This window comes from Panthera leo, chromosome B1 (assembly GCF_018350215.1).
Source record: "Panthera leo isolate Ple1 chromosome B1, P.leo_Ple1_pat1.1, whole genome shotgun sequence".
Classification (NCBI taxonomy): domain Eukaryota; kingdom Metazoa; phylum Chordata; class Mammalia; order Carnivora; family Felidae; genus Panthera; species Panthera leo.
In genome coordinates, this window is record NC_056682.1 from 61,994,194 (window position 1) to 62,020,426 (window position 26,233).

A 26,233-nucleotide genomic window follows, 5' to 3' on the forward strand; every position below is an offset into this window, starting at 1 on the left:
TAGAATCTAGGTAATGGGCATACAGGAATTCACTGTAGACTTTTTCACTTTTTTAATGTTTAAATATTTTCATAATACAATGTTTAAATTAGGTAATTGACTGTAAAAAGCAAAAAAAAATCACCGCTATTATTTTTATTTCTTCATATGCTATGTAGAAGTAAATTATATGAAAACAATATCTACAAAGGACAGAGGTGAAAATACAAGTATACTATTTTAACTTTCTTATATTAAACAAGAAATTATACTACTTAAAAATATACTGTAAGTTTTAAAATATGAAATTTAGAAATATTAGACGCATTAGAAACAATGGAAAACATTAGAAAAATTTAAAAAGAGATATAGCTTATATGTCAACAGTGGACATAATTAATCCACACAGACAGGAAAGAAGAAATGAAGAAGAAAGAATCAATAACAGAGAGGAAGGTGCTAAACACTAGTAGAAATAATAAATGAATTTACTAGGGTTGTGAAACTTAAGACCAATATAAAAACCAATTGTATTTTCTATGTACTAGCAGTGACAAAATATAAATTTAAAGTAACACTACCATTTAAAACAGTGTCACAAATGAAATACTTGTGGACATAATTAACACTGTAAACCAAAAAGCAAGGCTAAGAGAAATTAAAACAAAGAAAGAGATATAAAGATGAGTAAAAATTAATAAAATAGAAAATTGACAGAAAAATGTTAATAAAGCCAAAGCTGATTTCTTGAAAATTTCAATAAAACTAATAGCAATCTAGCCAGATTAAGTCAAGGCAAAAACAAAAAAGGAAGGGAGAAAACACATATTGTCAATATCAGGAATGAAAGAAAGAACATCACAACAAATGTTATAAATATTAAAGAGATAATGAGGGAATATTAGGAATAGCATTATGACAAAATTGGAAAGCAACTTTGAAATCATAAAAAATACAGAAAATTATTCTTTAAAAGACACAGATTTTTTAAGCGGATACAAGAAGAAATATAATACATGAAGAGTCTTATGTTTCTAAAGAAGTTTTATGTGAAATTAAAAATCTTCCAGGCCAAATGATGACATTGGTGCATTCTTTCAAATAGGTAAGTCAAAACACAAATCTCATAACATTTAATTCAGAAAATAGAAGACAGGAAATACTTCCTACTCGATACAGAGGGAAAACATTATCCATATCAAAACCCTATACGATTTTAAAACCAAGGAAACTACAGGTCAATATTCTTTCATACACAGAAACAAAAATTCTTAAAGGCAATGTTAAAAAGTGAAATCAAGCAATCTACAAAATACTATATTAGAAGCAAGTAAATCTCAGGTATAAAAGGTACCACATGGGGAAGATAGTCAATGGTATTGTAATAGTATGGTATGAGGACAGATGCCATCGACACTTGTGGTGAGCACAGCGTAAGATATAGACTTGTCAGATCACCGGGATGTACGCCTAAAACTAATGTTACATTGTGTGCCAGCTATACCTCAATGTAAAGAAACAAATGTAAAAAATATGCAAGTTGGATTAAGTGTTTGAGAATCAATCAATGGATTTTACTACATTAGTAGCAGAAGACAGAAAATAAAATATATGAACCTGTCACTGGCATAAGAGAAAAGAAAACAATGTATTTGATGGGTCTTAGGTGGTAAAAATATTTTTACAAACAAGGCAGTCTGAATTGCTATGAAAATAATTTTTCTCAAGTATTCATCAATTATAAGATCAAAAGAAGGAACTGAGAATATCCTCCATTGACTAGAACTTCTGATATTATCTTGGACTCATACAGAGAGTATATCAGTTAAAACTAGTGTTGTCTGCAGAAAAGCATCTATTATAGGTGTCAAAATTTGAAATGTATGACTTGTAGAAAACTACTTTGAAGTACTTGAAGGCAACTTTATGAAAATTAAAATGGTAAGTTGACGCTAAAAAAAACCATTCTTTAGAAAAATAATTAAAGGTATGGTATTTACAGACAGAAACCATTAAGAAAATGGTTATAATATGAGCATTTACCAATAACAATGTTCTGCTTTTGTTATTTTATAATATTGGAATTATCCTTGTAAGTTATTTGCTTGACTTCACAAAATTTTATTAAGTTTCAAAAGAAAAATGTTTTGTTTATTTATTTATTTTGAGACAGAGAGAGACAGAGAGAGAGAGAGAGAGAGAGAGAGTGTGTGGAGGAGTGGGGGAGGGGCAGAGAGAGAGGGAAATAGAATCCCAAACAGGCTCCACACTGCCAGTGTAGAGCCAGATCCGGGACTCAAACTCACCAACCGTGAGACCTGAGCCCAAACCAAGAGTCCAGCATGTAACGGACTGAGCCACCCAGGTGCTCCTCAAAAGAAATCCTTTTAAAAATAGTTTTGAATATTAACAATATTATGGGTGTAACGATAACAAAATCAATTCAAATATTTTGAAAAATTCTATTATTTTAGCCCTTTCTTCTCTCAAAATAACTCCTTTTTGGAGACAAATTATGTGCTCCCTCAAGCCTTACAAACCATGGATTTTATTTCGATTTTTGGATTTGGGAGTTGAGACTGCTTCTCTAGGCTGTTCCTTCTTATTCTTACATCTTCACAGAACTTATGTAACATAGGTCAGAATATTAGTACTGCAAAGGTCCTTGAGGTCCAAAGACCTCAGTTTACGGAGAACTGGACATATAGAAAAGCACATGACTTGCCAAGGTCACAGAGGTTTCTATTTTCAGATTTGGGCATAAAAGACAGGAATCTCTTATTTATTTTTTGTTCTTTATTTTGAATGATGTGCTATTGTTGTTGTTGTTGTTAAAGTGTAAAACAAATGCATTTAATAGGAAATGCAGAAAGACACAGTGGAAGCAAAAACATGTCTCCTTAAAATCCAGATCTACTTTCCAGATGTAAACAAAGCTCATACCTTATTTTAATATACAATCTTTTAAACAAAAGATAAAGAATATAAAATATCTCAAATAATTGTGGAAGAGCTGTCCCACTGTACTTTTCCCTAGCCCAAATGAATCATTCTGGTTGTAGGTGCTTCAGTCTCCAGTAGGGAGGAGCACAGACCCAGAGCAGGTGGCACAGGAAGAAGCACCGGAGCCTGGTCCTTCACAGGAATTGTCAGAATGCCTCCTCTGGACGGATCCTGAGTCCCTGTGAAGCAGCCCCACACCAGGGCACTGGGGGAGCGGAGCCTGAGCTAGATTCTGGCCACACTTGATGGAACGTGTCTCCATGTTAAGTACCTCTGGGTAGAGCACAGAATGCACCTGCGCACGGGAGGCCAAGAAAGGAGACCCTATTTTTGATGGATGTATATGGGAGTTTTGTTTGCAAGGTGCAACATAGCACCTTCCAAATAACACATTGTAAATAATTGTGTTAATGGCCCCATGGCTCAAAGTCTTGGCCATGATTCTGTATTACTTTTTTTTCTTTTTCTTCTCTCTTTTACCCCTCTCTTTGTTCCTCCTTGATTCCTTCTTTCCTCTTTCCATCCTTCTTTTTTTTTTTTTGAGAAAAGAGACTGTCCAATTTGTTTCTGACACTAATTTCTTAGCAAATGTCATGGAAAACAAAACTATCAAATAAAAATCTCAAGTGATAGAAATCAAAGTAGAAAAAACCGGCAAAGATAGAGAAAAATTGGTTCTAAGTTTGGGACAACAACAAAAACAGGTTTCTGATGAGGTAAAATCCTCAAAATACCAATAGTCTTATTATTGAAAAGTTTCTAGAGATAGTAAATAATCAGTTTCACCATCAATGAATCATGTAGACAAGGAATACAATCTCAGTTTTTATATAGTGTCAAAATATTGCCTAGAATAGAAAATGAACTTCAGGATATTTATAACATTTTTATGCATTCTATACCTATTCAACATTTAGCTATTGACATGTTTGAGGTGGGGAGGGGCGGGAGAAAAAACAAACTGAGTTTTTCCAAATAATTAGTTATGCCTAAGATAAGGTTAACTTGTTTTCTACACTCTAGCATCGGTTAGATATGGAATCCAAATTAACTCATGCATATTAAAATTACAAGCTTATGGAAAGAATGTTACTTGATGCATAACCTATCTTGAAGTATTAAGCTAATGCAAAATTTGCAGCTAAAATGTTGCTAGTCTGTGGAAGCTGTTCTCTAGAAACAGCACCCATGAGACCTATAGAAGGCAATGCATGCCTTAGGACACATTTACTGCAGGGGAGTAGCTTCTCTATCCCGCGCCTACCACCAGTGCTATTGATAAATACCTCCTTCATATATGTTAACATTTTCCTCAAGTGTCAGTACTGAATTTTCTAAAACATTAGTCAAAGGATAACAGGAAAACAAAAACATTTACCTTCATTGTAGATGTTTTGTTTTGACTGTCTTTTATAAAAATATTTTAGAGCATATTTACTGTGTTTTCCATCACAATGTCTGTCATATAGTGAGTACTACCCAGTAAGCCCTTTTTGAAAAAAATGAATGAGTAAATTATATACTTACAATCATTTGCTGAAATGTGCTTAAATATGCATATTTTTGATAATTCTATATAAGAATAACTAATTAAAAAATCTAATGCACAGATATATATTTTTGTTAAAGTTTTGAAGCTTCTTAGACTCAATAACTCTATCGGATTGCTATAAAATAAAAAAAATATGTATTGTATTTAGGAAGCTAATAATTTTGAGTAGTTTGTAATACATGACATGCTTTAAATTTAAGAAAATTGTGAGAAGTATTTGCACAGCCAGAAGTTTTATTTTAATTATTTTTATTCATCAGTGGAAAAGTATTTTACTGGTTTCTATCTGCAGAAAGATAACCTTTTACTGTCCTGCATTTTGAAGTGCTTTACCACTGGATGCAAAGCTTAATGAATAATCAAGTGTTATTTTTGTCATGCATTTCAATTTGAGGCCATAAGTCTGTCTTGTAAGATAGTTTAAAATACAATGTTCTTGGAATTCTCTTCACTGCTTAACCTGACTTTTGGTGATGAATTTTCTGTTGTGTTATATGAGTCCCATCTGTTTTTAAGTATCAGCTCATCAGCTAGTTATTAATTTAAATCCCACTGAAAATTGCTGGAAGCTGACCAGTGTATTCACAGCATGACACTGAAACAGATCAAAATGACACACGTTGCAATAATTCTGGGAACTAATGTCCACAGGCAACAACTATAATTGTTCTTCACACTAGCAGACATTTTCCCTTTCTCGGGAGAATATTCTTAACATATGCATTTTAATTGACTTTAAGAAATGGTATAATGATGTCGAAGATGGCAGTGAATCTTTTGGACTACTACATTGCACGTGCAGCTATGTGCTGCACGTGAGCTAATGCTTTGAGTGTAAGGTGAACTAATGGTGTTTTATGAATGAGCTTTAATTCATTAATGACAAATGACACATCAATTAGAAATACATCCATTAAAACTGGCCATTCGAAATTAAAGATCTAAGATCTATCATTAAATAATAACATAATAAAAGAAATTACAGTAAAATGTATCCCTCCGAAATTATTTCTTCAAACAATATGGTAATTATATTTTTTAAATGAGAAAACATCAACAATCAAAAATTTGATTTTACCAATTACGTTTCTTGACTTTTCTATATATATCCTTCAGATGATTCACTGCAATCAAGTCATCTGATTATCGTGCTAAATGAAATTCTAGAAATGACATAATTACTGTAACTATTTTAAAAAGGAATTACACATTTCTAAACTCCTTAATGCATTAGGGAAAATAATTACCATTTGATGAATTGCTAGCTCTTTCTCCACTACCTCTCCCTATCCTCCTACATTGTATATTTGACCTGCAACTCCTTGCTCAGTTTTTATAATCCATATTGTCTTTTGATTTATATGTTGGTTTAATTGTGGACCTAGAATAAATGAAGTTTAGACAATGTGTTTTGTTTTGTTTACTTATTTTTTCCAGCTTTATTAAAGGATAATTGACAAGTTTGGACCATTTATTCTGAGACTATTTACACATTAATTCATATGAGTCATAGTGAAATGAAGTACTTTGAACTTTGTAAGTAACGTGTGGGCATTAGCCAATAGGCAGAGATGACCCATGTTCAGGGAAAGAATTTCCAAAATCTCTGCATGCTTAGTGATTGACCCCCAATGAAAACCCTGGAAACGAACGCTCAAATAAGGTTCCCAGGTAGCAACACATCACACATGTTATCACAATTGTTGTTGGGGGAATTAAATGTGTTCCTGTATGACTCCATGGGGATGAAACACCTGGAAGTTTGTGCCCGGTTTCTCTTAGATTTCAACCTTTATGTTGATTGTGCTGGTTTTCATTGTATCCTTTTACTGCAATAAACCATAAATGTAAATATAACAACTTTTCTGAGTTCTGCGATTCCTTCTAGCAAATCTTTGAGCCTGAGGATGGTCTTGGGGATCCTGACATAGTAAGATACCTTTAAATATGTCCTCTCTTTACTATACAAGTAACTTCAGTTCACGACCCAAATCACACCTCGTAACTTCTCAAATAGTCAATTAATGTGAGTTGCACCAAGGGGTGAAGGAAGTGAATTAGTGATTTTCAAACTTATTTTAGCTATCATGCCATATATTCAAGAGATATCAGAATTGCTTCCATCGGAGATGGTCGGCATTGGCAAGTGAAGACTCTTCTTTGTAGACACGGACCTCTCAGGCATCTACACGGAACTTTTAGAACTCCACAATCTTATTCTTAAAGCCAATAAAAGATGTAAAAATAACCAACATATCAAACCAACATATCTAAAGTTTACACAACCAATAAAAATATAGCAAAAAATGCATGCCAGCTTATCCTCAACTGGATGGAATTGTATCACACACTATATATAAGTAATGCAGAAACTCAGGATTGTAAAGTTTAAAAGAATCTCCTAAATGTAAAAAGTATGATCCTCCATTATATCTCTTTATCACCAATAACTTCCAACATCGAAAGAAAAGATCATAAAAAGATACATATTTTCCTATATAAAAGAGAAAAACCTCTAAAATCTTTTGAATTCATAAAGAGTTCAGATATCCATCAGCAAAATTTTTTGATCTGGTATGAAGCAATGTTGAATTACCCATGGATGTGATAATATGTTAAAGGCACTAGAGAGGGAAGAGCCACTTTTCAATATAAATGTTACAACTAAAAGCTCCATGTGCCATAAAAATAATGACATAACTCTGACAACAGCCCCTTTGGCTAAAAGACAGTCATATTTTCTCGAAAACAAAACTGAAAACCAAAGATATGCTATAATAGATTAAATTTGTTATGGGTTCCCTAGGAAAAAAAAGGCTTTGAGAATATGTTCATACATTAGCAAAATATTTTAAAAGAAAAAAAGTTTCTCGTCTTTCTCTCCCATAAGCAGTGCTAAAATAATTTTATGTATGACTTTGTTGTGCAAAATTGGACTAGAATTAAATTTGTCTTGTCATACAGTTTATAATAAAGCAGATTAAGTTAAAAAAATGATTACCTGGTTACAAATAGTGAATTCCAACTCAGACTTAGAAAAATATTTATGGATAGACACTACCATTCATGCCCTTCCCTATATCTCTCAGCTTTGATACATACCAAAGAGAAAGAGAGTAATTTTTGAACAGACTATTAACTTAGAAAGTTTCTAAGTATAAATGGTTATCACACTGTTTACATAAAAAAAATCCTTACAGTTTATAAACTTACCACAAAGGAAAAAAAAACACTACATGAAGAAATTTGCAGAATGTTTTATCTCATAATTTGGGTGTATTTTTGTTAAGGGATCTTTGGTCTGTAAGTTTCTGGAAATCAATAAACAAAACATCTCCTACCCTCATGAAATTCATATTCACGTAATTTTATTTTAACATAATTAATCATTTTATAAATTGCATATAAGCTCTCTATATATTTAGAGAGCTCTCATAAGTAGAAAAGAATAAATGTCACCATAAAAAGGAAAAACTGTTTAGTGATAAAAATTATTAGATTACAAGTGAATATTACTGTACAATTCAAACAAATAAGACCTATCCTCTCATGGTAGAATAGAGATACATAATACTTGTTCATATTTTTTAAAAATTGTCTCTAAGGTGCCTGGTTGGCTCAATCAGTTAATCAACCAACTCTTGATTGTAGCTTGGGTCATGATATCACTGTTGATGAATTCAAGCCCGGCGCTGGGCTCTGTGCTGACAGCACAGATTCTCTCTCTCCCTTTCTCTCTCTGCCTCTCCCCACTCACACTCTCTCCCTCAAAAATAAATAAACATATTAAAAAATTGTCCTTTGCAACCTTGCCTCTTGATGTTTTGCTAACAATGCCTCTTCTAACAATGCCTCTTCTAACAATGATTACGTGGAAGAAGGAAAGTGACGGCAAGCAGGAGGTCAGGTGTACAGAAGTGTGATGGGAGAGAACAAGAGACATCTCAGGAGCTGCAAACATTCTTTAGTCTGGGTCTTCATAAGACCCTCACATTATCTGTGGTGGTCCCCTAGAGCTATAAAACACTGCCTTTAAATATTAAGTTTCTATGTTAAGTTAATAATATATTCAAACATTGACACTAAGAAAAAGAAAGCCTTAGGGAAACTAAAGTATAAACAGATAATCTTTTGAAAAAAAAAAAAAAATGTTCTGAGTCCTAGTTTAATATCCAGGGAGTCTTTTCACTGGAAAGTGAACTTTCCCATTTCAACATTTGCATCCCAAAATTCAAGATAGTCAAAATAGGAAGATTACAAACATTTCAAATTATATCTTTTCTTAAAGGGGAAACATTTTCTCATTTTTTTTCCAGATAAGAAGTAATCATAAACATTGCAGTCAGTAGGAAGACCTATGAAAAGAAGAGATTCTAAAGATACATGGAAATTTAAACAAGAAGATCTCATTGCTTAAAATATGCACGTTTTGGTAGAATACTTCCTTCATGTAAAGTAGGTATCAAAGTAGCACAAATGTAATTATTTTCAAAATTGAATTTACTTGCTGCCATAATTCAGCATTCCGAGGAAACGACAACATTAGAAAGGAAAGCATACATTAACTTACAGTGTATGTATAGATTGAGTATGATATAGAGTTTTTATTACTCTAAAAATTGTACAAGAGCAGTCAATCACATGAGCTTCTCAAATTAACATGTTTAACTTTTCTTGTGTCTCCTATTTCCCTCCATGGTGCCAGCTGACGCTCATGAAGTCTTCTCTGACCAATTGTTTATATTTATTTTCAAAAATGTACTTATTGCTTTGAGGGCCAAATTTTGTTTATTCACTATTTTCCATTGTGGGGGCTGGGGCAGAAGGTAGTAACGAAGGCAAGATACCATGATACAGTCCAAGAACACAAGGAAGACAAAAAGGAACCTTAAGGGGAACAGCAACAGAGATAAAGGAATCAATTACCAGCATTGAGCCCAGAGAAGTGGAAGTAATGAACGATTGAGGTCTACATGGAAAAGGAAAGGGAATATCTTCAATGTTCCAAGATAATATCTTGGGGACAAATACATAATTAAAAGTGCTTTTTTTGTTATCTAATTTGCCATCCTTTTATTTATAAATAATATTAATATTATATTAATGTGATCAAGTACACAATACATTTTCTAATGTAAATATGCTTAATCTCTAAGTTATTACTTGGTCATGGCATATTTATTTTAATAACATACTGCATATGATATGATAATATCTAGTTTGGGATTGTTATTTTACTCTTGATGAAAATAGTCTATAGAATTTTTACTATGTCAACTTTTATTACAAAAGTTATAGTTAATGCTAAATTAGTATATTTATCTTCTTCAGAAAACAAACACAACAATAAAAGATTTTATGATTCATTATTTGGTCATTTATTCTCCTGAGAGAACCATAAACTCAGTACTGATAAGTTAGAATAAAGAAGATCACAGACATTTCACAGGATGACATAAAACTATTTAAAAGTGTTCAGTGATTGGGGTGCCTGGATGGCTCAGTCAGTTAAGTGTCTGACTTCGGCTCAGGTCATGATCTCATGGTTTGTAACTTCAAGCCCCGAGTCAGGCTCTGTGCTGTCAGCTCAGAGCCTGGAGCCTGCTTAGGATTTTGTGTCTCCTTCTCTCTCTTCCCCTCCCCCACTTGTGCTGTCTCTCTCAAAAATAAGTGAACGTAAAAAAAAAAAAAAAAAAAAAAACGGGGTGCTGGGTGGCTCAGTCAGTTGGGCTTCTGACTTCAGTTCAAGTCATGATCTCACAGTCTGTGAGTTCGGGCCCGCATGGGGCTCTGTGCTGACAGCTTGGAGCCTGGAGCCTGCTTTCGATTCTATGTCTCCCTCTCTCTCTGCCCCTCCCCTGCTTGCTCTCTGTCTCTCTCTGTCTCAAAAATAAATTTTAAAAAAATTTTTTTTTAAATTAAAAAGTGTTCAGTGATTATTTACCTCCCTTTACTGAAATTAAAATCTGTCTATTCAAATAATTGTATATTCTACGACCTTAAAAATTAAATTATACATCACTTGATTAAGCTTATTATCATTCCAATCATGTGAAGAGATTTGCATATGTTTCGGATTTAGTGTCAGTTATAAGTTATTTCCTAAATCACTAACTGGATTTATATAATTAAAAAATACAATCTCTAGCTTTTACATAAAAGCCAATTATCAAATAAAACAATATTTTATTACTATTGAAGTTTATAAATATACCAGATTAAAAAAAAAAATCTTTAGCTTTAAGTTTCATTAACTTCACCAAACTAATATAGAATGTGAATTGAGGGGAATCCATATTTGACCGAATATACATGCTTAACCTCTTCCCCTTGCTAAATCCTTGCTGAAGTGACTAAATCAGTATAAAAAAAGAAATTTCTGAGTCCTAGAATCTGCGAAGCCACCCCAGAGATGTATCCTGAACTTGAACTTAACAAAGATGGTACCAGTAGAATAACTTGGATCAAAGATTCAGACCTAGTAGTAAGGACAAAAGAAGACTCCCTGTTGTTAACTTCTGGAACATGGCAAAACCCCATCCTCACCAGCTCTGGAAGCACACCTGCAGAAAAGCCCTTCCATCTATTGCATTTGATGAGAAACCTGACAACAGAAGATCTAAGCTACTTGCTGCACGTAAGACAGAGATGAGAAATTGTTCCACGCCCGGTGCCAACATTAGGAAATGTGACTGTGGGCCCACCACCATCATGTCTATGCATGGGAATCCTGGACATGCTCTTTCTTTCCAAACAATGGAGAAACCTTCTTGCTGGCCCTTGCAACCTACCAGCGTGCCTTGTAGAGGATGATGCCTGCTGATCCATTTCTGACCAGTCACTATGGAGTTGGGCTAACCACTGACTTCACTCATTCCATAGCTTAGAGCTTCTTAATAGGCAGATTAAGAATTGAGAATTCCGGGGGCACCTGGGTGGCTCAGTCGGTTAAGCGTCCGACTTCAGCTCAGGTCACGATCTCCCGGTCCGTGAGTTCGAGCCCCGCGTCGGGCTCTGGGCTGATGGCTCAGAGCTCAGAGCCTGGAGCCTGGAGCCTGCTGCCGGTTCTGTGTCTCCCTCTCTCTCTGCCCCTCCCCCGTTCATGCTCTGTCTCTCTCTGTCTCAAAATAAATAAACGTTAAAAAAAATTTAAGAAAAAGAATTGAGAATTACGTAAATGATCATATCCCGTGTTCATGTAAATGTTCTACAATCTGTATCTTCATTTATAAGGCTTGTTTAAAAAAAAATTCAACAGTATAAGATACATGGAACAAATATCTCAAGAGTGAAGCCAAACTGAGCAAAACACTAATAGTTAACAGTAATTAAGTGCTTATAATTTGCCAGGCACTGTATTAAGTGCAATTACATCTATTAGTTCATTTACTCTTTCCAAGAAGTCTAGTTCATAAATTAGTTTAAATAACTTGCCCAATGTCACAAGCTAGCAAGACATTTAGCTGAAATTTCAATCCATACGCTCTGACCCTTGAACCTAACCTCTTAACCACAAAGCTGATTGGTCTCCTCCTAATTGCACATGATAATTACCAGGGGTAGTAGTTAATAATTTTTTTTAAGTTTTCATATAGAAATACCCCCAACCTCCAACCTCAGACACTCTATGGACAGGACTTTGAATCAGAAATTTCCTAAGCTTGTAAGATAATTCTAATGAGAGGCCAATGTTGAGAATTCACTGAACTCATGTTTGTATTATGCAGATTAGATGGATTTTACTGAAAAAGAAAAATATGAGAAACAAAAGGGACTTAATGTTGTATTATGTCCATATTTTCATCAAGAGTCAAGAATACATTAGGGCAGTGGATGTTTGTTGTTTTTTTCTTGGATTTATTCTACTTTCTTAGTATTGTGATTGTGCTTTGAAGAAACACTTCTCTAATCAGGCTATAATGATTCAGTTATAGAGGATGGTATTCCTTCTCCTAGCCAAGGAGTGGACATCCATTCAGAAAGAGTCCAACCAGGCACTATTTCTCTTTCAGAACTTGTAATCTTGACTGAATGACATGAAAAGAGAAACAAGTTGGAGCTAATTTACTTAACAATGGGTTTGTCCACGAGCCTGTTCTATGAAAACCATTGGTTTCTATGACCTGTTCAAAGAATGTTGATTATCTTTCCTTACATGCACACACACATATATGTCTATATTTATGCATATGTATATGTACATATACATATTTTTTTCACTTGTGTATTATTCTGAGTCACTTTCTCTTTCTTGGAAACAATAAATTTTAGTTGCAACAGATTTTCAAAACATAGAATTAATTGAAGGTCATAAATCTACAGAGAAACTAAAAATTTAATTAGCCATATTGCAATGGAATATTAGGAGTAGAATGTGATATTGACTTATAAACACTATGTATGAACAAACACTCATAGCTATTTGCCTCATGTCAACCATGTACTCACTTAACATGATTATTTTAAGTGGAGATTTAAAAATGATAAGAAATCTTGAACTGTGTCCTATGTTGGCTACATTTATAGCCTCATATAAATTAAAACAAAAGAAAAAAAGGAGCCCAACTGTCTTTTGAGCAGGTAATGGGAATGATATATTAACCTTGTATTACTTTACCCCTAGGCCTGAGATCACTAAAATGAATGTTATCATTCATCTAAGGGTTGCTAAATTTCAGAGCCCATGAATCTACAGTATGAATAAGTCTGTTATATAAAAGATCCATTCTTAATATTGTATTTAAAAAATGAAATGCTAACAAATGAAAAAGGGAGGACATGCAAATAACTAATAAATATCACGCAATTATTTTTTTAAATAATGTTTATTGAACTTCCATAAAAGACCACTGAATATTAAAAATGTAATATACAAAAGTGATGGTGAGATAGCAGAAGTTATAAAATGAACTCTGAAAGGCAGAGGAGTAAATGAAAGAAAAATATATAAAACAATTTCAAGTGCAATATTGGAAAGATTAATGGAAGAATAAAACTAGTGGATATCATCAGGAAAGATCTAGAAAATAAAACAATAAAAAGATTGAAATAGCTATGAGAAAAGAGTTAAAATAAGTTAAAGGCAAAATAAGAATATTGAAGTTAGAATGGATCCAATATGCATCTAGTTAATTTTCCAGGAGAAGGTAAACAGAATAACAAAACAAAGCAACTACTTAAAGATATAATAAAAAAAAATTTTCTAAAATAAAAAAGACATATAACTTCATACTAAAGGAAAAAAAAACTATTTAAGGAAAAATGTCCCAGGACATTAAACACCAAGATATATTGTCATAAAATTACTGGTCCTGAAGATAAATACAAATACTTTAATAGGTATTTTCTTTTAGTTAACCATATTGATAATAAATATACAGTATTGATATCAAAATTGAGCAAAAATTGAGCAAAATTTTAAAATACAAGCAAATCAAGCTTATACAATTTAGCAAATTATATAAACTGTGCAAGCCTACATTTAAGACATTTTTTAAATTCCTAAAGAACACTGTCAAATTTTTAGAAAACTAATCATAAAAAAATCATGAAAAAAATCATAAAAATGTTTCTGAAAAAAATCATAAAAATGTTAATCTTCCATAAGCTAATTTATAAATTAATTTTAAACCCTAAAATTAATATACATTTTATTTTCAGAACAAAGCATCCTAAATTTCATTGGGAAAAGATAAATAAGAAAACTTATTACAAAGTAAATCAATGATGTAGTATTAACTTTATTAGGTGTTAAAATATGATAGAAAAGGGGCACCTGGGTGGCTCAGTCGGTTAAGCGGCCGACTTCGGCTCAGGTCATGATCTCGCGGTCCGTGAGTTCGAGCCCCACAGCTCAGAGCCTGGAGCCTGTTTCAGAGAGAGGGAGACACAATTGTGTCTCCCTCTCTCTGACCCTCCCCTGTTCATGTTCTGTCTCTCTCTGTCTCAAAAATAAATAAAAACGTTAAAAAAAATTAAAAAAATATGATAGAAAGTTTTAGTAATTAAAATATTAAAGGAAGAGGGGAAAAAGAGCTAGAACTTGAGGCTGCTTCTCCAAGAAAAAGAAAGATTTCTCCTGAATAGAAAGAAAAAAAAGTCTTTTCACTTTAGAATATTACTATTATTTTGACTGATTTTGAATTAGATATGCTTATTAGATGGAGAAGTTGAATCCATGCTAAATATATCATTGCTTCCATCTCATAATATTTCTTTTATTCAATTTTTTATGTCTTTTATTAAAGTTTTATACATTTCCACATAAAGTTCTCGAGCACATTTTATAATGTTTATCCCTAATTATTTTATAACCTCTCCTGTTTCAATTTATTTTCCTATTACATTTTCTCATGGTTTATTGGCGAGATAAGGTAACACTATGAGTACCTATGTATCTTATATCTTGTTAACCTAAGGGAAAAAAAATTATGCTTTTTAATACTATTTAAGTCACATCAAACTAAAGTCTGAACTAGTTGGAAACCATTCAGGTACCAGCTCTACCTAAATCTACAGAACAATGAACTCAAGATGTACCACCGAATAATTTTCTATACCATTGATCTGAAAGATTTACGTAGAGCAATGTCACATGCTCAAGTGATGTGGGGGTGGGTGGGAAAGAGGTCGTTAATTTTTTTCTTGTCTGGATTCTACATCCTGCACCCTCATGCAATCAACAAAATCTGCTGCCCTTGCAAGGAGAGTATTTGCTTTGATCAGGTTCTGTACCTCAAACATGGCACATAAAATTTCAAAGTGGGTTCAAATCTTTCATAGAAGAGTGTTTCTCTTAAAAAATCCTTTCCACTTAACCAAGCATGAAGCTGTAGAAAACCGTTTCCTCTGTAGTTAGAGTTTTCAATTCGCTTGTTTGTACTGATGCTGAGAAGTTGTCCAGGAGACAGTGAATTGCATTTGCTCACAAACGAAGATTTCATGTCTCAGCAGATACTAAAATAGGAAATAATTTTCTCAGAGGAATTATAAAAATGATATACAATAAATATGCTTAAGATCAAAACTTCTTTGGTATCTGATTAGGAAAAAAAACATTTTTTCTTTTTCATATAAGAATATTAATTTGGAGAAAAGTTTCAGGATATGCTATAAGCCGTCCTGAACTATGCAAATTTGCCTACAAATATTACAGTCTTGCACACAAGAATTTACTTTGAAGCTGTATATCAGTACATTAGTATATATTCTATATACAATAAATAAATAGTAACCATCCAAAAGTAAAAATAAAGTATGAAATTGTTTCACCCTATGCAAAATTTCAGCATTCATATTAGATATCATCTTAATACATAACCATAAGTACATAAGGGCAAACCTATTAACATGCTTATTATTTCCAAAGAAGCAAATAAATCAACAAAAATCATATTAGTTTAAAACCAATCAGCTAAAAGTTAGTCAAAAAATGATCCCCTTCTTAGATTTGCGTCATTCGTCAAATTTCATTGTTCTGTTACAAAACACAGTTTGCTTCTCCTTGTCATGCTTACTGCATCATTATATACTCTCCAAGTCGAAGGCCAAAATACCTTACCTTGAAGAACCTTAGCAATCATGATTCTACACACAGATATTATGTAGTATTAGGTAAATGACAGAAAAATAGTACAATAAGAGAAAGAAAAGAACTAAAACTACCGGAAAGTATTTATATCTCTTCTTTTTAACCTATTACAATCTGCAAATGTAAAAGCAAAATATAAAATTGAGATACTACATAATTGAGTGGCTATTTTAATAAAATTTGAGTTTATTTTTCAGAATTTTTTAATGTTTATTTATTTTTGAGAGAGACACAGAGCACGAGCGGGGGAGGGTCAGAGAGAGAGGGAGACACAGAATCCGAAGCAGGCTCCAGGCTCTGAGCTGTGGGCACAGAGCCGGACGTGGGCTTGGACTCATGAACTGAGAAATCATGACCTGAGCTGAAGTCAGATGCTTAATCAACTGAGCCACTCAGGCGCCCCTATTTTTCAGAATTTGAGGGGAAAAACAAAACAAAACAGAAGTGCTTCACAGCTTTATTGTTCTTGTTCAATGTGGAGGGTTCAGGTAGGGGTCTCTCTAGCTAATTAACTATAAATTTATTCAAATCTGGAAATGATGCAGAAAATAAGAACAGAAATTAAAAAGGAAAAATATTATACGAAAAATGACATACAAACAAAAATAAGAACTCAGGTCTGGAAAAATTATTATTAAAATATTTGACACAGGGGCTACTGGGTGGCTTGGCAGTTAAGCTCTGGACTTCAGTCATGATCTTACTGTTCAGAGTTTGAGCCCCTGCATCGGGCAGGCTCTGTGCTGACAGCTCAGAGCCTGGAGCCCATTTCAGATTCTGTGTCTCCCTCTCTCTCTCTGTGCCTCCCCCACTCATGCTCTCTCTCTCTCAAAAATAAATAAACATTAAAAATTTTTACATATTTAACAGAAACTTAACATATATTAACAGGATGAAAAATATAGATTTGATTATACTGTCTTATAATTACTAAACTAAGGGCCATCCCTAAAATCAGTCTATTCTTATGAAAATAAATAGTATCAGATGGGTGTTAGGGATATAGAAGTAACTCTCCACAAGACACTAGCAATTGAAAGTGGGCTTTGATAAAGTACCTTAGTTGTTCTGAAAACAGATCCTTCAAATTTTACGATGGTTTACTTAAGAGTTTTCATCAGTGACACTTGGTTTCACTGGCATAGATATTACATTGTTATTTCTGATATAGCAAATGACAGAATGCTAGCGCAGAAACTTTCCTACTAAGAATACTTAGAAATACTACCTACTGGATGAAAAATTACAAAAATAAAAAATTTCTTTCATTTATTTATAAAGAAAGGCTTTTAATAAGGTCAAAGTTATGTGTAGAAATGTAAAGGCAACATGCTAATTAAATGAATATTTCATAAACCTTATTTGTTTGTTTTTTAGAAAATTTCCCAAAATACATGACATTTTAATCTGAAATTTCTAATAATATTTTATATTTTAATATAATAATATTTAATATTATAATATTTAATATAGTTATATATTTTAATATTTTATATTTAAAATATCTATAGCAATGTATAGTTGCATACAAATAAACTATTCACAACTGTAGCATTTAATGTACCTCGATTTTTCAAAGTTAAAGAGGTAGGAGGTAACATGTAGTTGTAGGACACATGAATTATTTTAATATTGAAATTCTTCAAAGTGGTCAAGGGCAATTCTTGAGAATAGTGAACCAATTCAATAAATATTTTTACACTCTTATTACAACAGAAAAAGAAGCAAGAACGTAGTTGCTTTGTACTATTGAGAATTATCTCATATTGCAAAGATCACTGTATCGATTAAGCAAAGTGTGGAAACATCCAGAAAGCACAAGGCACACAGGTCAGGATTCTATCTTGCCCAGAGTAAAAGGTTGTAATGGATAATGAGAAAAAGTAAATGAAAGTTAATTCTTAAGAGATACTTTAACAACTCATTTTTTATCTCAGGTACCTAAAGAAAAAGAAGAGCGACTACTAAAGATGAGCTCACATAGACATGAAACATTACAAACACATATGATAGGTTATTAAAATAGAAGCTTAGGGTAAGACGCAACTATAATACATATAAAATGGACTGAGAAAGGTTTCCAAATGCTGAATTTACCATGGAAATGATTATCCAACCAGAGCAAAGATAAATAAAGGGTCAGACTGTGTTCAAAGAAGAGGAACTTTAATAAAAGTTGTGGGTTTTTTGTTGGTGGTGGTGGTGGTGTTTTTTAGATAGCCTTTGCCAAACAATGAGACCTCCTCATCACTATAGGGTAAAAGAGAACATTCAGTAATACAAGACATTAGAATGCAATCTAAAAAAATAGTAGAAAATAAATGTTTGAAATGGTTGAGGAACATTTTAAGAGTATAGAGAAACCATGAAAAAAATAAGATAGTGTGAAAAATAGAATGTATCATAAATGCTGATGACAGAATAATATATGTTATGTTCTAATTAAACATTCAATAAACCACAATTAGCTTTTTCTTATTGGATTTAATGGCAAATGGGACAATGGAGGAAATAAAAGATATTTTATGCTATGGTGCTTTGTTATAAACATTTATTTTTTTTTCATTTTTTTTAACGTTTTTTATTTATTTTTGAGACAGAGAGAGACAGAGCATGAACGGGGGAGGGGCAGAGAGAGAGGGAGACACAGAATCGGAAGCAGGCTCCAGGCTCTGAGCCATCAGCCCATAGCCCGACGCAGGGCTCGAACTCACGGACTGCGAGATCGTGACCTGAGCTGAAGTCGGCTGCTTAACCGACTGAGCCACCCAGGCACCCCTGTTATAAACATTTAAAAGAAACATCTTATTAAATACATTATACTTTTGACCAGGAGATAATTTTTCCCCACATTTTGTTAGTTATGCAGCTAATAGCCATTTAGAATGAAGGTAGACATGTAGTTTCTAATTTAAGTAGAATCTCTAAGTGCCTACCAATTCCAATCACTCTTAGTTCTAAGTTTATTATCTACCAAAATTCACTGTCAATAATGTTAGTTAGCTCTCATCCCGGAAGACAACAAAAACTGAATTGTGCAAAACTTATATTCTCATTGCTTCCTCAACTTGACAGTTTCCAAATACCCAGTGAAAGCAATAGCCTTCGGGAGATGATTTTGACTATTAGCTTTATATACTGTCTTCGGTATATGTTAGCTTCGAAGCAGTTTTATATCAGTTGCATAAATCATAGCCATTCTCATAAACTAGAAGGGAAGAAAATATACCACCTGACTGCACTACAAAAGCAATTGTAAGTCTTCAGAAATACGACCAAATACTTCACAAATTTAACCAAATAAAACATGCATAAATCTAAGCTTTCTGAGTTTCCTCAGGGTGTATGTAAAAAGATAAGGCTCTAAATTGTGCATAAGCAGCTTTATTTCATTTTAAAGAGTTCTTTTTAGAATCAACTATTTTATACACCGTCAGGAAAATAGTTATGATAAATTTGAAGAGCAGTTTGAAAGTCATTTGAAAAAGGGCAATTCTTATTAGCACGCTTTAGTATTTGCTAATAAAATAATTAGAGCACAAAGTAAACTGATAGAACTTATGTGCATTTTAAATAAATATTGTAAAAAAATAGGGGAAAAATTACTATAAAAACCATGAATTCCACTCTATTTTACCAGAAGCTAAGATCAATTTTTCATGCTTTCACTCCAACTATTAATTTGAAAAATGTTTACTTCCATTTTCCTAAGTGTCCAAATACATAAGTAATACAGTGATCTGCAACCAGAACATGTTTTCCCATAGTGGATTTTGTGGGACACAGGTACCACAAGATAGTTTGTTAAAAAAGGATTTTGCAGTCATTTATGTTTATAAATACAAATTGAGACACAGGAGTGCCTGAGTGGCTCAGTCAGTTAAATATCTGACTCTTGGTTTTGGCTCAGGCCATGATCTCATGGCTTCGTGGGTTTGAACTCCGCATCGGGCTACGCACTAGCAGTGTGGAGCCTGCTTGGGATTCTTTCTCTCTCCCTCTCTCTGCCCCTCCCCCACTCATGCTGTCTCTGTCTCTCTCAAAATAAATAAATAAACTTAAAAAAATTGCAAGGCAAATTAGTGGTTACAAGGACAGGTTCTGGGGACCAATTGGCTGGATTGGAATTGCCATTTCCTAGTTCCTGAACTTTGTGTAAGTTTTTAAATATCAGGAGTCTCAGTTTCCTGAGTAAAATGGAGATAAAATTGTACATTCCTTAGGGAAGTGTTCTTAGGATTAAATGAATTATTATGTGAACAACTACAACAGATACCTGGTACAATGGCTAATATGTGGCAATCTTGGTGATTCTGTCATGTAATGTTTGAAATGTTATTTCTCAGAGAAATGTTATTTAAATGTTATTTCTCAGAGAAAATAATATCGTTATGTGTTCAGATGAACCAGCATTCTGCCAAGTTTATTCCTTCTAGAATAAAAATGGAGACAATGGAGATATTTGTCTGATTCTTTCTTAAATGATTTCAACTCCCCTAACTCCAGAATTCATGTTAATACAAATCCTTAAAGGAGAATTTCTATAAGAAAACCTATTATTCATTTATTGACTATTAGTTTTTAGATCCTCTCATATCTTGTTTTCTGTCTCAGATCTCCCTCCCTCTATTTCTGGAATCATCATTACCTTATTTTGAAAGTTAATGATGATTTTAATAACATAGTTAAAGTCAAAAGGATTAGTATTTAATAGAATTTGTCACTTTGAATTATAATGATGTAAAATGTGGAAAGATATCAAAGATACATGATATGGTCTTACAGGAAGTTCCTATGTAAAAATGCATTTTTCTAATTTATTCCATTTATTGGCCTTAAAACCTAAACATCAATTTCAAAGTAATCTACAGTCAATGTCTTTTATTGAGATGAACCATGGAAGAAGTGACTCAAAAAATCTGATAATCGATAGCAACAACTTATTGGGGGTAAGAGGCAGCTATTTACCTATCAACAAATTCACTTTTGTAATCCACCGAATTCAAAATATAATGCATGCACATTTATGTTTAGTTTCCCTCAGATAGGTAGTATAGGACAAGTAACTTTCCTTTTGGCTCTTTCCTCAGGCCCTAAGACAAAAAACTGCACTGGCCCCAAATCTCATAACGTAGTCCAAAGTTAAAAATCATTCATGGTGTGTAGGCAAAAGAACAAGGGTGAAGGATCCTTGTCATCCTTCCTCCCCAAAAGAGGGTGTTTCTTCTACCCACACAGCCCATTGAGACAACAGAGTGGATTTATTTCAACAGATGTGGGTCAGGTGTATTATTACAAGAAGAAAAAATTATGCTAGAATGGTCTGCTGTCATATTTGAGTTTACAAAATCTCATATCAGGGCACCTGGATGGCTCAGTCAGTTAAGTGTCCGACTTCAGCTCAGGTCATGATTCCCTGATTCATGAGTTCAAGCCCCATGTCAGGTTCTGTGCTGACAGCTCAGAGCCTGGAGCTTGCTTCGGATTCTGTGACTCCCTTTCTCTCTGCCCCTCTCCTGCTCACTCTCTGTCTCTCTCTGTCTCTCAAAAAATAAATAAACGTTAAAAAGGAAAACTTAAAAGCTCATATCAAGAAATGCAATAAGGTAAAATTGTGGAAAAACTTGTCTTTACTTAAGGTAATTAGAATTTTGGAAATCTGTGGAAAAGATCAAAATGCACCAGAAACAGGAAAACAACTTGACGTAGCTCAAAAGTCTTAATATTGTCCCTGTGGCAAACATTTTATTTCAATTAAGATTCTTAATTTATGATCTCCTATTGTTCTCCAGTATCTGAAAGTGAATGATATATGACTTTTTTAAAAAAGATATAGAAAAGATAGCTGAGTTATTTACCTTATTACCTCCCTCTTTTGTGCTTGAATTTTCATGTTTCTTTTGATCTGGAAAAATATAATCATTTTCAGTATGACAAAAATTTAGAAGTAAAATTCAATGCAAGAGACTGCAACTGTTAATGATAGAATTTTACATTATTATGCATTATATGTTCTTAAATTATGAAGTGATTTTAGATTTGCACAAAATATGCATAACCATTTATACTTTTATTTTCTCTCATATTTCAAAAATTACATGTTTATATACAACATGGTTTGAAATTCTTAGTGCTGAAAATGAGTGATGAAAAATTAGAAAATTACCTTATTGCTTGATTATTGTTCCATACATAGATTTATTTTTCATTTGCAAAAGCAATATCTGGATACCAAGATGCAGATTTTGGGGGGCATCATTTTCATTCAAAACCAAGCAAATAAACCAAACCCTCCAAAAAGTTTTGTTTTACTTTAAGCAGAAATCAGTGACACATTTTAAATAAATTATTTTAGCTTTGCAAAAGAATTTTATCATTTTTTTAATTATCCAGTAGTTAATTCCCTTAAGTACATTATAATATAATTATATCTATGGAAAAATTATGTATAACATTTCACAAAGGGATACAAACTGTAGGCTTATAGAATATGAAAGCAGAAGGGAGTATAACAAAGGGTACGGTTGACTTTTTCATCCGACTTATCCATGGTCATGTGGCATGTAAATATTAAATTGAATCCCCATCCTGCATGTTTCTGCTAAACTGAATAACAGATCTTCTGATGATGATTCATGGAATTAAATAGATTATACATACCACAATTTATGTAAAATTAATCTAAGAAGTTTCAAAAACATTTGATCACAAGAGCAACTTCCTTGAAATCAAAGTTTGTACTTTGTCAGTTTTTTTTTAATACAGTGTCCCCTTAGAGTGTCTAATATAAAATCAATTGTAGGGGCGCCTGGATGGCTCAGTCGGTTGGGCAGCCGACTTTGGCTCAGGTCATGATCTCGCGGTCCATGAGTTCGAGCCCCACGTTGGGCTCTGTGCTGACAGCTCGGAGCCTGGAGCCTGTTTCAGATTCTGTGTCTCCCTCTCTCTGACCCTCCCCTGTTCATGCTCTGTCTCTTCCTGTCTCAAAAATAAATAAAACGTTAAAAAAAAATTTTTTTTTTAAATAAAATCAATTGTATTTTCTTTATTGTTCTTAAGGTTTTGAACTATTATCTTTTGGTACTACATAATTTATTCTTATAACTTGCGCATTTAAACATGTTCTTTTGCCACAACCAAATTTAAAATTCATTGCATTCAGTACAATTACTACCTATGTTTTCCACCATACTGAACTATTTATTTGAACAAGAACATTTTAAAGAAGTTCAATTTTGTTCATTGTATCTTGAGGTGTAATTATGCAAGTCACTGAATTTTATAGTTTGTCTGTTTTACAATAAGACTCAATGGTCTGGCAAAAACACTGATATAAAAAGGCCATCAATTATCTCCTTTATTACAAACTACATTTTTAGTGTTCAGAGAGTTAACTATGAATGTCAGAATTCACTGGGTTTTACTTTTTTATGCTGAATAATGATAACCATCAAATAATCTGATCTATCTTGAGAATTAGATTTTCCAATAGGAGGTAAGAGAGAAAAGATGACCTTTGATAAGACCACTGATGGATGGAGGAATCAAATAAAATACTGGGTGTGGCACTTCTACTTTCTATAAAAACAAAACCTGAGTGCTTTGAATATACTCGGAACTGACCTCACTTTATTTATCGGTCACTGTCTTAAATAATGATATTCTTACTGTTTCTCATATTTACAAATTAAATAGAGAATATAAGTGCTGTGATCTGAAACACTGTAAGTCATAAAATTGGTGTAAACATTGTTAAGAAGATAATATGGACATCAATTTCAGTCCAGGTCAGATCTCTCTCAAAAAAGCCATTGGTCTGTGAAATAAGCAAAATATATTTCAGAGTCAGCAAATATTCCAAACATCTTAATTTCAACAATTATAATCATTTCAAAGCAAAATGGTCTACTTAATGTTTAAATTATGTCAAGTTCTATATCAAAGATGACTTTTGAAGATCATATATCAACATTCAAAAACTAAGTGTCACCTAAAAGGGATTAAGATCATCATGAAAACCACTGTAATTATAATTATAGGTGGAAATTGAAATTTTAAATTGAAGCCCCTCTACTATACTTTTTCTAGCATTATAGTAGAATAACCTCCACTCAGCTGACTTTGCCAGATGACCTGGAAATTAATTACCAACACTCCTCCTCTCCATTTTAACTATTTCAACAGATTAATACATTTTAACAGGCTTTATTCTCTCAGGCACGTATGAAGAATGCAAAGGGCAGGTTTAGTCTTCTCATGATCTTCAACTGGCATTTTCTAATTCTATAACATGTCCTTCTTTAATTCATAATCTCCGTATCATTTGTTCTTCTATTCCCCATCCTCCTCCTTCTTTTATTCACTATTTTTCACTATTTCACCATTTTTCTCATTGTTTTTTCTCCCTAGCCTCTCAGCCTATTAAACAATCATATTGAGTGGCCCTTTGAAACACAGTCGCTGACCTAGATTTTGGCTAGTGGTTAAGAGTAAAAGTCTATTTGACTTTGAATATGTATTTTAATAACTTTTAACCTGAGTTTATTTCTTCCTAAACTAGTTTACAATTTTTTGTGTGTGAATATTAGATAAGTACGTAAATTCTGCATCAAATAGATGGCAGATTATAAACACTCAAAAAAAAAGACATTATCACTAGTGGAAATAGTAATCGTAGTAGCAATAATATAATAATAGCTGATGCTTACTATTTCACCATTTCCTGATGATTCCTAGTCTGTGTTTTACATATATTAACTCATTTAGTCCAATAATAACTGTATGACATAGATGCTATTCTTTTTTTTTAATGTTTATTTATTTGCAGAGAGAGTGTGAGCAAGTGGGAGAGAGGCAGAGAGAAAGGGAGAGAGAAAATCCCAAGCAGGCTCCACATCGTCAATGCAGAACCCAAGGCAGGGCTCAATGCCAGAAACCACGAGATCCTGACCTGAGCCAAAATCAAGAGTTGAAGGCTTAACTAGCTGAGCCACCTAGACACCCTCATAGCTGCTATTATTATCTCCATTTTATAGATGATAAAAACTGAGGCTCAGAAAGGTTATATAAATTGTCAGAGCATCTGGGAGGATTTTTAAGCCCAAGTACTTTTGTTAAGAGGATGTGGCCTTAACCACACATTATTAATAATAGCAAATGTCATTTTATCCAATGTGATATAACCTATTTTGTTTTTGTTTTGATTATTGTTTTCTCTTTGAATTTTCCTGAGTGATTTTGTTATTTATGATGGCTAAAATTCAGTATTTATTTGACATATATATATATATATATATATATATATATATATATATAAAATCTAATCATTTGTATACAAAATATGTATCTTCAAATATACATCACTGATTAAAAAAAAAGAACTTTTGTATATGTAGTAAGAAGTAAGAAATTCTGGATTATTTCCCTCTCATATTTTAGAGGAGGTAAAGCAAAACCCAAATATTCTCCCTTGGGGTTATGGAGATCCTTGATCTAAGAGAATACTGCCTCCACCTAGCTGATCGCTGAAAGACTACAACCTCTCTGAGAGGGGCCAAAATGGCAGAACTGCATGGAAGATTTTTTTGCATCTCTCATCCCTGAAATGCAGCCCAATCAACACTAAAACATCTTACACACCTAGAAAACTGATTTGAGGATTAACACAACAATCTTCATAACCTAAACCGCAGAAGTCAGCAGGTACATGGTGAGGAGAGGTGAATTGGGGTAGACAGAAACTGTAGAGGGCAGGGAGATGTTTCTGCCTGTGGAGAGAGAATGGAGACAGGGAGATAGTATGGGAAAAGCACCCCCCTTATAGCAGCTGGAGAGAAAGTGGAAGAATGGAAATAGCCACAGGGGACTGAACAAAAAAGGGAGAAAGGAGAGGATTTAAATTCCATTAAGAGTCTATAAACAGGGCAAGCGCAGAGTCTGAAACTCTGCAGCTGGATACCTGATAGTGCTCTGGTGGGAAGATGAGTTCCCAGAAACAGAGAGCAAGGCCTGAGGCATCCTCAGGCCATACAAGGAGTGGCTGTTTCCCTGCTGGGAGGACATTTGATAGAGGCTGTGTGGCCTCCCCACAGGGAAAGGTCCCAGTGGAC